The sequence below is a fragment of the Triticum dicoccoides genome, chromosome 1B, assembly GCF_002162155.2.
Source record: "Triticum dicoccoides isolate Atlit2015 ecotype Zavitan chromosome 1B, WEW_v2.0, whole genome shotgun sequence".
NCBI lineage: Eukaryota > Viridiplantae > Streptophyta > Magnoliopsida > Poales > Poaceae > Triticum > Triticum dicoccoides.
The window spans coordinates 194075702-194089359 of NC_041381.1; positions in this window are offsets into that span (position 1 = coordinate 194075702).

A 13658-nucleotide genomic window follows, 5' to 3' on the forward strand; every position below is an offset into this window, starting at 1 on the left:
TTTTGGGTGAATTCTTTTGATGGATTATGGAACAAGGAGTGGCAAGAGCCTAAGCTTGGGGATGCCCATGGCACCCCCAAGATAATCCAAGGACACCAAAAAGTCAAAGCTTGGGGATGCCCCGGAATGCATCCCCTCTTTCGTCCACTTCCATCGGTAATTTACTTGGAGCTATATTTTTATTCACCAACATGATATGTGTTTTGCTTGGAGCGTCTTGTATTATTTGTGTCTTTTCTTATTAGTTTACCACAATCATCCTTGCTGTACACATCTTTTGAGAGAGCCATACATGAATTGGAATTTGTTAGAATACTCTATGTGCTTCGCTTATATCTTTTGAGCTTGATAGTTTTGCTCATAGTGCTTCATTTATATCTTTTGAGCGTGATAATTTTTGCTCTAGTACTTCACTTAGATCTTTTAGAGCACGGTGGTGGATTTGTTTTAAAGAAACTATTTGATCTCTCATGCTTCACTTAGATTATTTTGATAGTCTTTAATAGCATGGTAATTGGCTTAATGTTAATATACTTGGTCTTCAAGATATGTGAAACTTTATTTTGAGTGAATTGAATACTAAGATAAGTTTCATGCTTGATAATTGTTTTGAGATATGGAGGTGATAATATCATAGTCGTGCTAGTTGGGTGATTATGAATTTGAGAAATACTTGTGTTGAAGTTTGCAAATCCTATAGCATGCATGTATGGTTAAAGTTATGTAACAAATTTGAAACATGAAGTGTACCTGGCTTGTGCATCCTTATGAGTGGCGGTCGGGGATGAGCGATGGTCTTTTCCTACCAATCTATCCCCCTAGGAGCATGAGCGTAGTACTTGATTTTTGATGACTTCTAAATTTTTGCAATAAGTATATGAGTTCTTTTGATTAATGTTGAGTCCATGGATTATACGCACTCTCACCTTTCCGCCATTGCTAGCCTCTTCGGTACCGTGCATTGCCCTTTATCACCTTGAGAGTTGGTGCAAACTTCGCTGGTGCATCCAAACCTCGTGATACGATATGCTCTATCACACTTAAACCTCCTTATATCTTCCTCAAAACAGCCACCATACCTACCTATTATGGCATTTCCATAGCCATTCCGAGATATATTGCCATGCAACTTCCACCATCATCATCATGACATGTATTACTTTTGTCATATTGCCATTGCATGATCTTGTAGTTGACATCGTATTTGTGGCAAAGCCACCATGCATTATTTTTCATACATGTCACTCTTGATTCATTGCACCATCCCGGTACACCGCCGGAGGCATTCATATAGAGTCATATCTTGTTCTAAGTTTCGAGTTGTAATCCTTGTGGTGTAATCAATAGAAGTGTGATGATCATCATTATTAGAAAAGAAAGGCCCAAAAAAATTAAAAAAATTAAAAAGGGCAATGCTACTATCTCTTTTTCCACACTTGTGCTTCAAAGTAGCACCTTGTTCTTCATGTAGTCTCATATATTGTGCTTCAAAGTAGCACCTTGTTCTTCATGTAGTGAGTCTCATATATTGTGCTTCCAAGTAGCACGTTGTTTTTCATGTAGTGAGTCTCATAAGTTGTCTTTTTATACTAGTGGGAATTTTTCATTATAGAACTTGGCTTGTATATTCCTACGATGGGCTTCCTCAAATGCCCTAGGTCTTCGTGAGCAAGCAAGTTGGATGCACACCCACTAGTTTTCTTTTGTTGAGCATTCATAGCTCTAGTGCATCCGTTGCATGGCAATCCCTACTCCTCATGTTGACATCAATTGATGGGCATCTCCATAGCCCGTTGATTATCCTCGTCAATGTGAGACTTTCTCCTTTTTTTGTCTTCTCCACACAATCCCCATCATCATATTCTATTCCACCCATAGTGCTATATCCATGGCTCACGCTCATGTATTGCGTGAAGGTTGAAAAAGTTTGAGATTATTTAAGTATGAAACAATTGCTTGGCTTGTCATCGGGGGTATAGAAGTTGGGAACATCTTTGTGTGACGAAAATGAAGCATAGCCTAACTATATGATTTTGTAGGGATAAACTTTCTTTTGCCATGTTATTTTGAGAAGACATGATTGCTTTGATTAGTATGCTTGAAGTATTATTATTTTTGTGTCAATATGAACTTTTGTCTTGAATCTTTCGGATCTGAATATTCATATCACATTTAAGAAGATTTACATTGAAATTATGCCAAAGTATCACTCCGCATCAAAAATTCTTTTTTATCATTTACCTACTTGAGGACGAGCATGAATTAAGCTTGGGGATGCCTGATACGTCTCCAACATATCTATAATTTTTGATTGCTCCATGCTACTTTATCTACTGTTTTGGACTATATTGGGCTTTATTTTCCACTTTTATATTACTTTTGGGACTAACCTATTAACCGGAGGCCCAGCCCAGAATTGCTGTTTTTTGCCTTTTTCAGTATTTCGAAGAAACAGAATATCAAAAGGAGTCCAAACGGAATGAAACCTTCGGGATCGTGATTTTCCAACCGAACGTGATCCAGGAGACTTGGACCCTACTCCAAGAAGCGCCAGAGGTGGTCACGAGGGTGGAGGGCGCGCCCCCCTGGGCGCGCCCCCCTACCTCGTGGGCCCCTCGGAGCTCCACCGATGTACTCCTTCCTCCTATATATACCTATGTATCCCCGAACGATCAGAACAGGAGCCAAAAACCTAATTCCACCGCCGCAACTTTTTGTATCCACGAGATCCCATCTTGGGGCCTGTTCCGGAGCTCCGTCGGAGGGGGCATCCACCATGGAGGGCTTCTACATCATCACCATAGCCCCTCCGATGAAGTGTGAGTAGTTTACTTCAGACCTTCGGGTCCATAGCTAGTAGCTAGATGGATTCTTCTCTATTTTTGGATCTCAATACAATGTTATCCCCCTCTCTCATGGAGATCTATTCGATGTAATCTTCTTTTTGCGGTGTGTTTGTTGAGATCGATGAATTGTGGGTTTATGATCCAGTATTATCTATTGAAAATATTTGATTCTTCTCTGAGTTCTTTTATGTATGATTGAGTTATCTTTGCAAGTCTCTTCGAATTATCCTTTTGGTTTGGCCAACTAGATTGGTAGTTCTTGCAATGGGAGAAGTGCTTAGCTTTGGGTTCAATCTTGCGGTGTCCTTACTCAGTGACAGAAAGACTTGCAAGGCATGTATTGTATTGTTGCCATCGAGGATAACAAGATGGGTTTTTTATCATATTGCATGAATTTATCCCTCTACATCATGTCATCTTGCTTAAGGCGTTACTCTGTTTTTACTTAATACTCTAGATACATGCTGGATAGCGGTCGATGAGTGGAGTAATAGTAGTAGATGCAGAATCGTTTCGATCTACTTGTTTTGGACGTGATGCCTATTGTCAGGACCCCGACTCAATGCCACATCGATCTAGCATGTAACACCCCATATCACTTTGCGGCCTCACGCACGGTATCCCCACGGGTGTCGCCTTACCTTTGCCCGGGACCATTTGCGCCCTTTGGCACACGTATATGATGGTGTCGCTAGCATCCATATGATAAGGAGCCCGGGCTGACATGGCTAGTCGTAAACCCAAAGTGGCACTAACTTACAGGGACAGGCATCCATGACCCAGCATCGAACGTGTCGGCCATCAGCGAGTGAATCCAGGCTGTAGCACTGGGCTAACAGGACTCCGGTGAACCGGGCTGTAGCAGGCTAACAGGACTCCGGTATTCATCGCGTGACATTTCCCCGAAGGGACAGACACAGGATCGAAGGACACATGCCGGCCAGCCTAAGTGTTCCGGAGCAGTAGCAAGCTACCAGGGCTCAGTGGAAGCACTAGGAGACATTTCCCGGTAAGAGAGGCTACTAAGGATAAACAACTAGATAGTCAGATCCCACACATAGCAATACACGTTACACGTACGCATAACATGCAAGTATGTGTTGTACAACATGGCATCACAGCATAACTCAACAACTCATATAGATAAAGGCTCAGAAGAGCCGTCATAGCATTTATTACAAACAGGGGTCACATGATCCAACATTCAGAGCAATCAAGCAACAAACGGAAGCATTACATGTCTGAGTACAGACATCTATAAATGAAAAAGGCTGAAAGCCTGACTATCTACAACGTCCGATCAAGATCGTAGCTGAGGTACAAGCTATTGTCGAAGTCCATGAGAACACTAGTAAGACCGAAGTCTCCGCTGCAAAAACATAAATAAGGCAACATGAGTACAAAGGTACTCAGCAAGACTTACATCAGATCCTATCATACATGCATTTGTATCAAGAGAGTAATGTGGAGTTTAGTTGCAGCAAGCCAGCTTTGACTCTGTGGCTATCCTGTTCTACGACTACAAGAAACTCTTGAGGTGAGACAACGTACACGAGTCCACTAGTCACCACACAATACACTACTATGGATTCATCCCCGTCTCCCTACGAGAAGGCCATCCATAGCACTCACACTTGTCTTGAGCATTTTATAGTATCCACTTCAAGTTGTCTATGTACCATGTAAGCATCCAAGAAGTCCATAACTGCGGACCCGGCTATTCGAATAGATCATGTTAACCCTGCAGGGGTGTACTTCTTCACACACGCTCTCGCCACTTACCGCCATATACACGTCATGTATCTCGGCAACCTTCAAGCGGAAGCCTAGCGAGGGTGTCGGCCACGACCTGACTAACCACACAAGACTCTAATCCAGGTTTATCGCCTATTCGGGTTCCATCCGCAAGGAGATCCGGCCGGGGTGTCGCTCACGGCCCCAAATGATGTGAGCACGGTTCCCAAGCCCACCATCCGGGTGCCACTTGGTACACCGTGCCACCTGTGCCTAGTCTGTCCCAAGCCCACCCTGTCGGGTGCCACTTGGTAGAAAAATAGCACTACCTACAAACACCAGAAACTAGTTGCGACTCCTGGATAGAGACCAAGTTGGTTAATAAGTCGAGAGAGTCAATTAAGGATCCCAATGTGTGGTAGTATCGAGTCATTGGACAACATACATAGAACTCAGTGCTTAAGGACGGTTCCAGTGAGACAACCCACCATGTACTCCTACATGGCCTCTCACCACTACCTTTACCAAATCGTGTTCACACACTTCACTCTCAGCATCAGAACATATCGTAACACTCCAATTCATTCCCAATGAACCAGACCTGACACAACTCTAAGCAATAGCAGGCATAGCATGGTAGGAACACAACATGGCTCAATCAACTCCTACACATGCTAGTGGGTTTCAACTATTTACTGTGGCAATGACAGGTCATGCAGAGGAATGGGTTCAACTACCGCAGCACAAAGTAGCAGATGAATCGTTGTTGTCCTAATGCAATAACTGAGAGCAGGAGCGAGAGAGTAGGGTTTTATCGAAATGAACAAGGGGGTTTGCTTGCCTGGTAAATCAACAAGGGAGGCACTGCTTCACAGACAGGTACTCTGGAACGTCTCCGGAGCAAGACCTATCGAGAAGGAACAGTGTCGGCAATCAATAAACAAACATATGCAACAATATGATGCATGAACATGGCATGAAGATGTGATGTTGTTTGGGCTAATGCAACTAGTACTCATTTGGTTTGAAGTCCATTTGAACCATAAGCTCAAATGCACTTCCAAAGTAGGCTCTTATATATGCCATAATGGGTTTCCCATATTCAGCATGTATAAGTTGGTTTGTCATGCATGAAACTAGTACAGATGGAAAGATTGCATTTTTCTGATAATTTTTCATATATAAATTATTTCAATCTGAGCTATGGTTGAATTGATATGAATTTTTGAAGTTTAAAACAATTTCTGGAATTTCCTGATTTATTATAATTCCAGAAAATATATATTGCGTCAGCATTGAGTAAGCATGACGTCAGCAGTCAACTGCGACTGACTGGGGTCAAACCTGGCGTGTGGGGTCCACAAGTCAGTGTCAGGGGGTTAAACATGGTTAGTTTAATCCTAATTAAAAAGGTTAGCAGCGCTGGGGCCCACTGTCAGTGAGACAACTAATTAACTGAGTTAATTAGCGCTAACTAAACTAATACATAAACTAAACAGGGGCATGGCCCACGCGTCAGTGACCCTGGGGGGTCAAACCCCAGGTCAAACAAGTCAAACCCGCCGGCGGTTAGTCGCCGGCGAGGTCCGCGGCGTACTTGTGCCCCGGGTTTCCTCTGTGGTGCTCCAAATGACGCGTGGCTAGGTGCGTTGGAAAGCCAGCTCGATGGCGCGTCGGCCGGTGGCCGTGGCTGGGCCTGGGATGGCCGGAGTCGACGACGGCGAGCTCGGCTGCGGCCGCCGGAGTTCGGTCGTGCACGAAAACGCGTTTGGATCTCAAAGACGAGCGAAGCAAAGCGCTAGGGATGCTCTACGGGGCTTTATGAGTGTGTTGGACTCGCCGGGGTGACCAAATGGTCACCGGAGCTGCGTCGACGGTGAGCTCGGCGGCGGCGGAGGTTCGGCCGTGGTGGGGAAAGGGCTACGGCGTGCGGGTGACCAAGCGGAGAGGGGGAAACGGTGGCGGAGCTCACCGCGGTTGCAGCGGGCGTCGAAGCGGGCTCGGGGATGCACTGGAGACGGCGTATCGACGGCGATGGCGATCTGCGGCGGCCGGAGGTGATGAAGGCGACGGCGATGTTCCAGGGCGTCCGGCGCCTTGTGGCTTGACGGAGGAGACGAGGAAGTCGTGGCGGAGCTTCTGCGCGTGTCGGAGAGGCGAGGGGGAGGCTGTGGCGGCGGCTAAGGCGAACGGCGGCGACTGGCGCGTTCGGACACGAGAGAGAGAGAGCGAGGGAGAGGAGAGGAAGAATCGGGGGAGAGTGAGAGGGTACGGGGGGCTGCGTGGCGTCTCCCGGGCGTCCAAACGAGGAGGGGAGAGGCAGGCAGGCAGGGAGGCTGGTGGCGTGGCGCGGCGGAGCGCGCGCGCGTCGGGCACGCAGCTGCTTGGCGAGGTGGAGAAGACGACAGAGGAGGAGGCGGGCTGGGCCGCCTGCTAGCTGCTGGGCCGGCCAGGCCGCACAGGGAGGAGGCCCAGGTAAGTTTCTCCTCTTTTTCTGTTTCCTAATTTTTCTGACATTTGTTTTGATTTAATAATAATACTAAATCAATTTATTTCCTTATGCCAATTTTTGCAGGAGCTAACTATATTATTCCAGAGCTCCTTTATAAATGGCATAATTTTTGGACAATATTTTATATATATAACAATATATATCCAAGGCAAATAATTATCGGATTAATCCAAATGGCCAAAATTAAATACTTATGAGATCCTAAAAATATTGGTTTGATTTTTATCTCTGCCCAATATTTTCAGAGAGCAACATGAGCATTTTCTTGGACCTTTTTGGAACAATTTTTATTTGGGTCATTTTCAAAAATGATTCTGAGGGTTCCACCAATCCTCATTTCAAATTTAAATGGAATATAAACATGATGCACAAATGACTAGCTAGCCTAGGTCATACCAGACTAGGGATGTGACAGCTCGCCCCCACTTGAAAAAAATCTCGTCCCGAGATTCAGGGGTCGGCGGAAAAAAAGCGGGGTACTCCAGTCGAAGACAATCTTCTCGCTCCCAAGTAGCTTCCCTCTCGGAATGATGAGACCACTGAACTTTGAGAAACTTGATGTTCTGACGTCGGGTAACACGCTCTGCTTGATCAAGAATGCGAACCGGGTACTCTCAGTAGGTGAGGTTATCTTGGAGATCAAGCGTTTCGTGGCCCACTCCATGGATAGGATCCGAGAAGCAACGCCTGAGTTGAGAGACGTGGAAGACATCATGAACTCGAGAAAGATGTGGGGGTAGTTCCAGCTGGTAGGCAACCTCTCCTCGTTTAGCGAGAATGCGAAAGGGACCAATGTAACGAGGAGCCAACTTGCCCTTGATACCGAAACGATGGGTACCCTTCAAAGGAGTAACCCGAAGGTAAGCTTGGTCGCCAATTTCATAAGTCATAACCTTATGATGACGATCATACTGACTCTTTTGACGAGATTGGGCTGTTTTCAAATTCTCACGAATGATGCGAACTTGCTCTTCTGCCTCCTGGATCATGTCCGGTCCAAAGAATTGTCTTTCACCGGTTTCTGACCAGTTCAAAGGTGTTCGACATCTTCGTCCATAGAGAACTTCAAAAGGAGCTTTCTTGAGGCTGGATTGATAGCTATTGTTATAAGCAAACTCGACAAAAGGAAGACATTTCTCCCAATCCATACCGAATGAGATAACGCAAGCTCTAAGCATGTCTTCGAGAATTTGATTTACCCGTTCCACCTGACCACTCGACTAAGGGTGAAAAGCGGTACTGAAGGAAAGATGGGTTCCCATGGCAGTTTGGAAACTCTCCCAGAAATGAGAAGTGAAAAGACTGCCACGGTCTGAATTGATCTCTAGTGGAACACCATGGAGTGATACTATTCGAGAAATGTATAAGTCAGCAAGCTGACTAGCAGTGATACTCTCTCGAACAGGTAGAAAGTGCGCCACTTTGGAGAGACGATCAACGACTACGAAGATAGCGTTATTCCCTCTCTTGGTCCTGGGAAAGCCGGTGATGAAGTCCATACCAACTTTATCCCATTTCCATACAGGAATAGCTAAAGGCTGAAGGGTGCCAGCAGGTCTTTGATGCTCTGCCTTAACGCGACGACAAACGTCACATTTAGCAATGAACTCAGCGATTTCTCTCTTCATCCTAGTCCACCAGAACCTTTGGCGTAGGTCCTGATACATCTTAGTACTACCGGGATGAATCGTGAGAGGAGATTCATGCGCCTCCTTGAGAATCAATTGTCGAAGATGTTGCTTCTTGGGGACCACCAGGCGGTTTCCAAGGAAAACAACACCTCGAGCATCAACAGAGAAACTACCAGCAACTCCCTTCTTAACGTTATCCTTGATACGAGAAATACCCGTATCATATTGCTGGCTAGTTATGATCTGATCCTCAAGAGTAGGTTTCGCCACCAAGGTAGAAAGGAATCCGTGAGGAGCAACGTGAAGGTTAAGCTTACAGAATTCCTCATGGAGAAGGGGTTGGCCTTGCTGCAACATGAGATTGTTGCAATAGGATTTACGGCTTAGAGCATCAGCCATGACATTGGCTTTGCCTGGGGTGTAGGTAATCCCTAGATCATAATCTGTGATTAACTCCAACCAACGTCTTTGCCTAAGGTTCAGGTCTGGTTGGGTGAAGATATACTTGAGACTCTGGTGATCGGTGTAGATCTCTCAACGTTTACCAAGGAGGTAATGTCGCCAGGTCTTGAGTGCATAGACTACGGCTGCAAGCTCTAGATCATGTGTAGGATAATTATCCTCATGTGGATGCAACTGTCGAGATGCATAGGCAATCACATGACGATCCTGCATAAGAATGCAACCTAGTCCCTGTCGTGAGGCGTCACAATAGATAATAAAGTCCTTTGTGAAATCCGGTGGCACAAGTATGGGAGCAGAAGTCAGGCGTATTTTCAGTTCCTGAAAACTGTACTCACACTGTGGGGACCACTCGAACTTTTTATCTTTCTTGAGAAGTTCCGTGAGGGGTTTGGCTACTTTGGAGAAATTTTCAACAAAGCGGCGACAATAGCTGGCTAGACCAAGGAAGCTCCTAACTTGTTTAACGGTTTCAGGTGGAGTCCAATCGAGAACAGCCTGAACTCTCTCGGGATTGACAGCAATGCCCTTACCAGAGATTACGTGGCCTAGGTAGGTCACTTCTGGCAACCAAAATTCACACTTGGAGAACTTGGCATAAAGGCGGTGCTCTCTGAGTTTTTCTAACACAAGTCTAAGATGTTCGGCATGCTCTTCCTCATTCTTCGAGTAAATAAGAATATCATCGAGGTAAACCACGACGAACTTATCTAAGTACTCCATGAAGATCGAGTTCATCAAGCGGGAGAAAGTAGCTGGAGCATTGGTTAGGCCAAAGGACATGATGGTGTACTCGTACTGGCCATAACGAGTGACAAAGGCCGTCTTGGGGATGTCCCCGTTTCTGATCTTGATTTGGTGGTAGCCTAACCTTAAATCCATCTTGGAAAAGACTGAGGATCCAGCGAGCTGATCATACAGGTCGTTGATCCTGGGGAGCGGATATTTGTTCTTTATCGTGACCAAATTAACGGGACGATAATCTACAACCATCCGGTCCGTACCATCCTTCTTCTTGACGAAGAGGACGGGGCAAGCCCAAGGAGAAGAACTAGGACGGATGAAACCCTTTTGCAAGGACTCATCAAGTTGTGTCTTAAGCTCGGCTAGTTCTAAGGGTGCCATCTTGTAGGGTCTCCTAGAGATTGGAGCAGTTCCTGGGATAAGATCTATGACGAACTCTACATCTCGGTCAGGCGGAACACCTGGCAGTTCCTCTGGAAAGACATCCAGAAAGTCACGGACTACCGGAATATCTTCAAGGTCTGGAAGAGGGCTGGCATTAAGGGAATAGAGCTGACGCTTTGCAACTCTAGTGGAGACAGTGACTATCTTGCCAGATGGGTGTGTAAGCTGAACAGATCTTGTGTAACAATCAATATTGGCATGATGAGCTGTCATCCAGTCCATACCCAAGATGATGTTAATATCTGAGGACTTGAGGGCTACAAGTGATGCAAGGAATACAAGTCTGTCAACAAGGATTTCGTTACCATGGCTTACACTAGAGGTTTGCCATTTGGATCCAGGAGTTTGGATGACTAGCGGAGAGGGCATATCACAAAATGACATGTTGTGCAAACGAGCATAGCCTTCAGAAATGAAAGAGTGAGATGCTCCAGTATCGAATAGAACTAATGCTGGGTGACAATTGACAAGGAGTGTACCAAGAACGACATCCGGATCATCATGAGCGTCTTTAGCTGAGACGTGATGCACACGTCCACGTTTAGTGTGAACTGGCTTGGCTTTGATCGACTTACTCGGCGGCTTAACACAGCCAACAGTCTTCTCGGGCTGGGGTGGAGCATAACTAGTCTGAGAGCAGTCACGTGCATAGTGTCCTGGCTTCCCGCATGTGAAGCAAGTCCCTGAGGTTGGACGTGGACCCGCACTGACAAGCGGTCTACCAGTAGGCCTGGGTGGAACATATGACTGAGCTAGAGGAGGCACCACATGGGATGGCCCCGGTGCATAACCGGAAGGAAGAGCGGAGTTTGGGACCCAAATCTGACGCTTCCGAGAACTAGAACCGGAAGAAGATCCCAAATCACGGGTGTGCTTACGAGACTCCTCGTAAGTGAGCTGAGTTGTCTCTGCATTAATGGCCTTGTTCACAAGAGGTTGGAATGTATCACAATGATGCAGGTGAAGATCACGACGCAACTTGGGGTTGAGACCCTTCCGGAACCTAGCTTGCTTCTTGGCGTCCGTGGACACTTCTTCTGTGGCATAGCGAGCGAGGTTCTCAAACTCTCTACTATAAGCATCAACAGCCATCTTATTCTGGGTGAGACTACAGAACTATTCTCTCTTGCGATCGATGAGGGCTTCAGGAATGTGATGCTCGCGAAAAGCCTCAGTGAAATCTCTCCAGGTAGGAATCTGGCCAGCTGGAAGCATAGCCTCATAGTTCTGCCACCAAAGACTAGCAGGACCTTCCAGGTGGTATGTGGCATAGGTGACCTTGTCATCTTCAGCTACGCTCGCGGAACGCAGCTTATGAGTGATGCTACGGAGCCAGTCATCTGCATCGAGTGGCTCGATGGAATGATGAAAGGTAGGTGGGTGCAAGCGAAGGAAGTCATGAATGGTCGCAGACTTATTGGACTGATGTGCGGTGTTCTCCTCGATACGTGCCAACAAACGGTTAGACTCATGCTTGTTCCTCTCCATCTCTAACATGAACTCTGTTAACGAAGGTTGATCGGGAGGATCCTCGTCCCTACCATCTCCATGGTTCTGGCTACGAACAATAGAACTTGACGACATCCTGAGAAACAAAACCAGGGACGGAGTCAGCATCAACTATAGACTGTAGAATGTAGGACAAGGAATTAGTATCTCTCGAACTCCTAGGAAAATTCTGGCAGCATAACGGCAGTAAAATGCTCAGAATGAGACATCCTACTAAAAATGGGGTGGTAACATACTCATCAGCATTACTCAAGGTTCTGAGATCATACTAAATAGACTACACCGAAAATACTCAAAACTGGGGTATGACTCTGATCAACCAATCCTATGGGACTACGGAGTGGTAACACGTGATCCTGATAGACGGAAGAGAAGCCTAGTTCCTTAATCCCGTCGGAAAGATAGGATGATTCAGATCAGAAGGCCATGAGATATAAGAAGTAAAAAGAGCCTTACGTTCCTTCCCACAATCAATTCCCTTACATAACTAAAGAATTTCTAGACTCAACTTCGACCAGTTTGGCTTGGCAATCCTACAGGCAGTCAGGCTCTGATACCAAGAGCTGTCAGGACCCCGACTCAATGCCACATCGATCTAGCATGTAACACCCCATATCACTTTGCGGCCTCACGCACGGTATCCCCACGGGTGTTGCCTTACCTTTGCCCGGGACCGTTTGCGCCTTTTGGCACACGTATATGATGGTGTCGCTAGCATCCATATGATAAGGAGCCCGGGCTGACATGGCTAGTCGTAAACCCAAAGTGGCACTAACTTACAGGGACAGGCATCCATGACCCAGCATCGAACGTGTCGGCCATCAGCGAGTGAATCCAGGCTGTAGCACTGGGCTAACAGGACTCCGGTGAACCGGGCTGTAGCGGGCTAACAGGACTCCGGTATTCATCGCGTGAAATTTCCCCGAAGGGACAGACACAGGATCGAAGAAGGACACATGCCGGCCAGCCTAAGTGTTCCAGAGCAGTAGCAAGCTACCAGGGCTCAGTGGAAGCACTAGGAGACATTTCCCGGTAAGAGAGGGTACTAAGGATAAACAACTAGATAGTCAGATCCCACACATAGCAATACACGTTACACGTACGCATAACATGCAAGTATGTGTTGTACAACATGGCATCACAGCATAACTCAACAACTCATATAGATAAAGGCTCAGAAGAGCTGTCATAGCATTTATTACAAACAGGGGTCACATGATCCAACATTCAGAGCAATCAAGCAACAAACGGAAGCATTACATGTCTGAGTACAGACATCTATAAATGAAAAAGGCTGAAAGCCTGACTATCTACAACGTCCGATCAAGATCATAGCTGAGGTACAAGCTACTGTCGAAGTCCATGAGAACACTAGTAAGACCGAAGTCTCCGCTGCAAAAACATAAATAAGGCAACATGAGTACAAAGGTACTCAGCAAGACTTACATCAGATCCTATCATACATGCATTTGTATCAAGAGAGTAATGTGGAGTTTAGTTGCAGCAAGCCAGCTTTGACTTTGTGGCTATCCTGTTCTACGACTACAAGAAACTCTTGAGGTGAGACAACGTACACGAGTCCACTAGTCACCACACAATACACTACTATGGATTCATCCCCGTCTCCCTACGAGAAGGCCATCCATAGCACTCACACTTGTCTTGAGCATTTTATAGTATCCACTTCAAGTTGTCTATGTACCATGTAAGCATCCAAGAAGTCCATAACCGCGGACCCGGCTATTCGAATAGATCATGTTAACCCTGCAGGGGTGT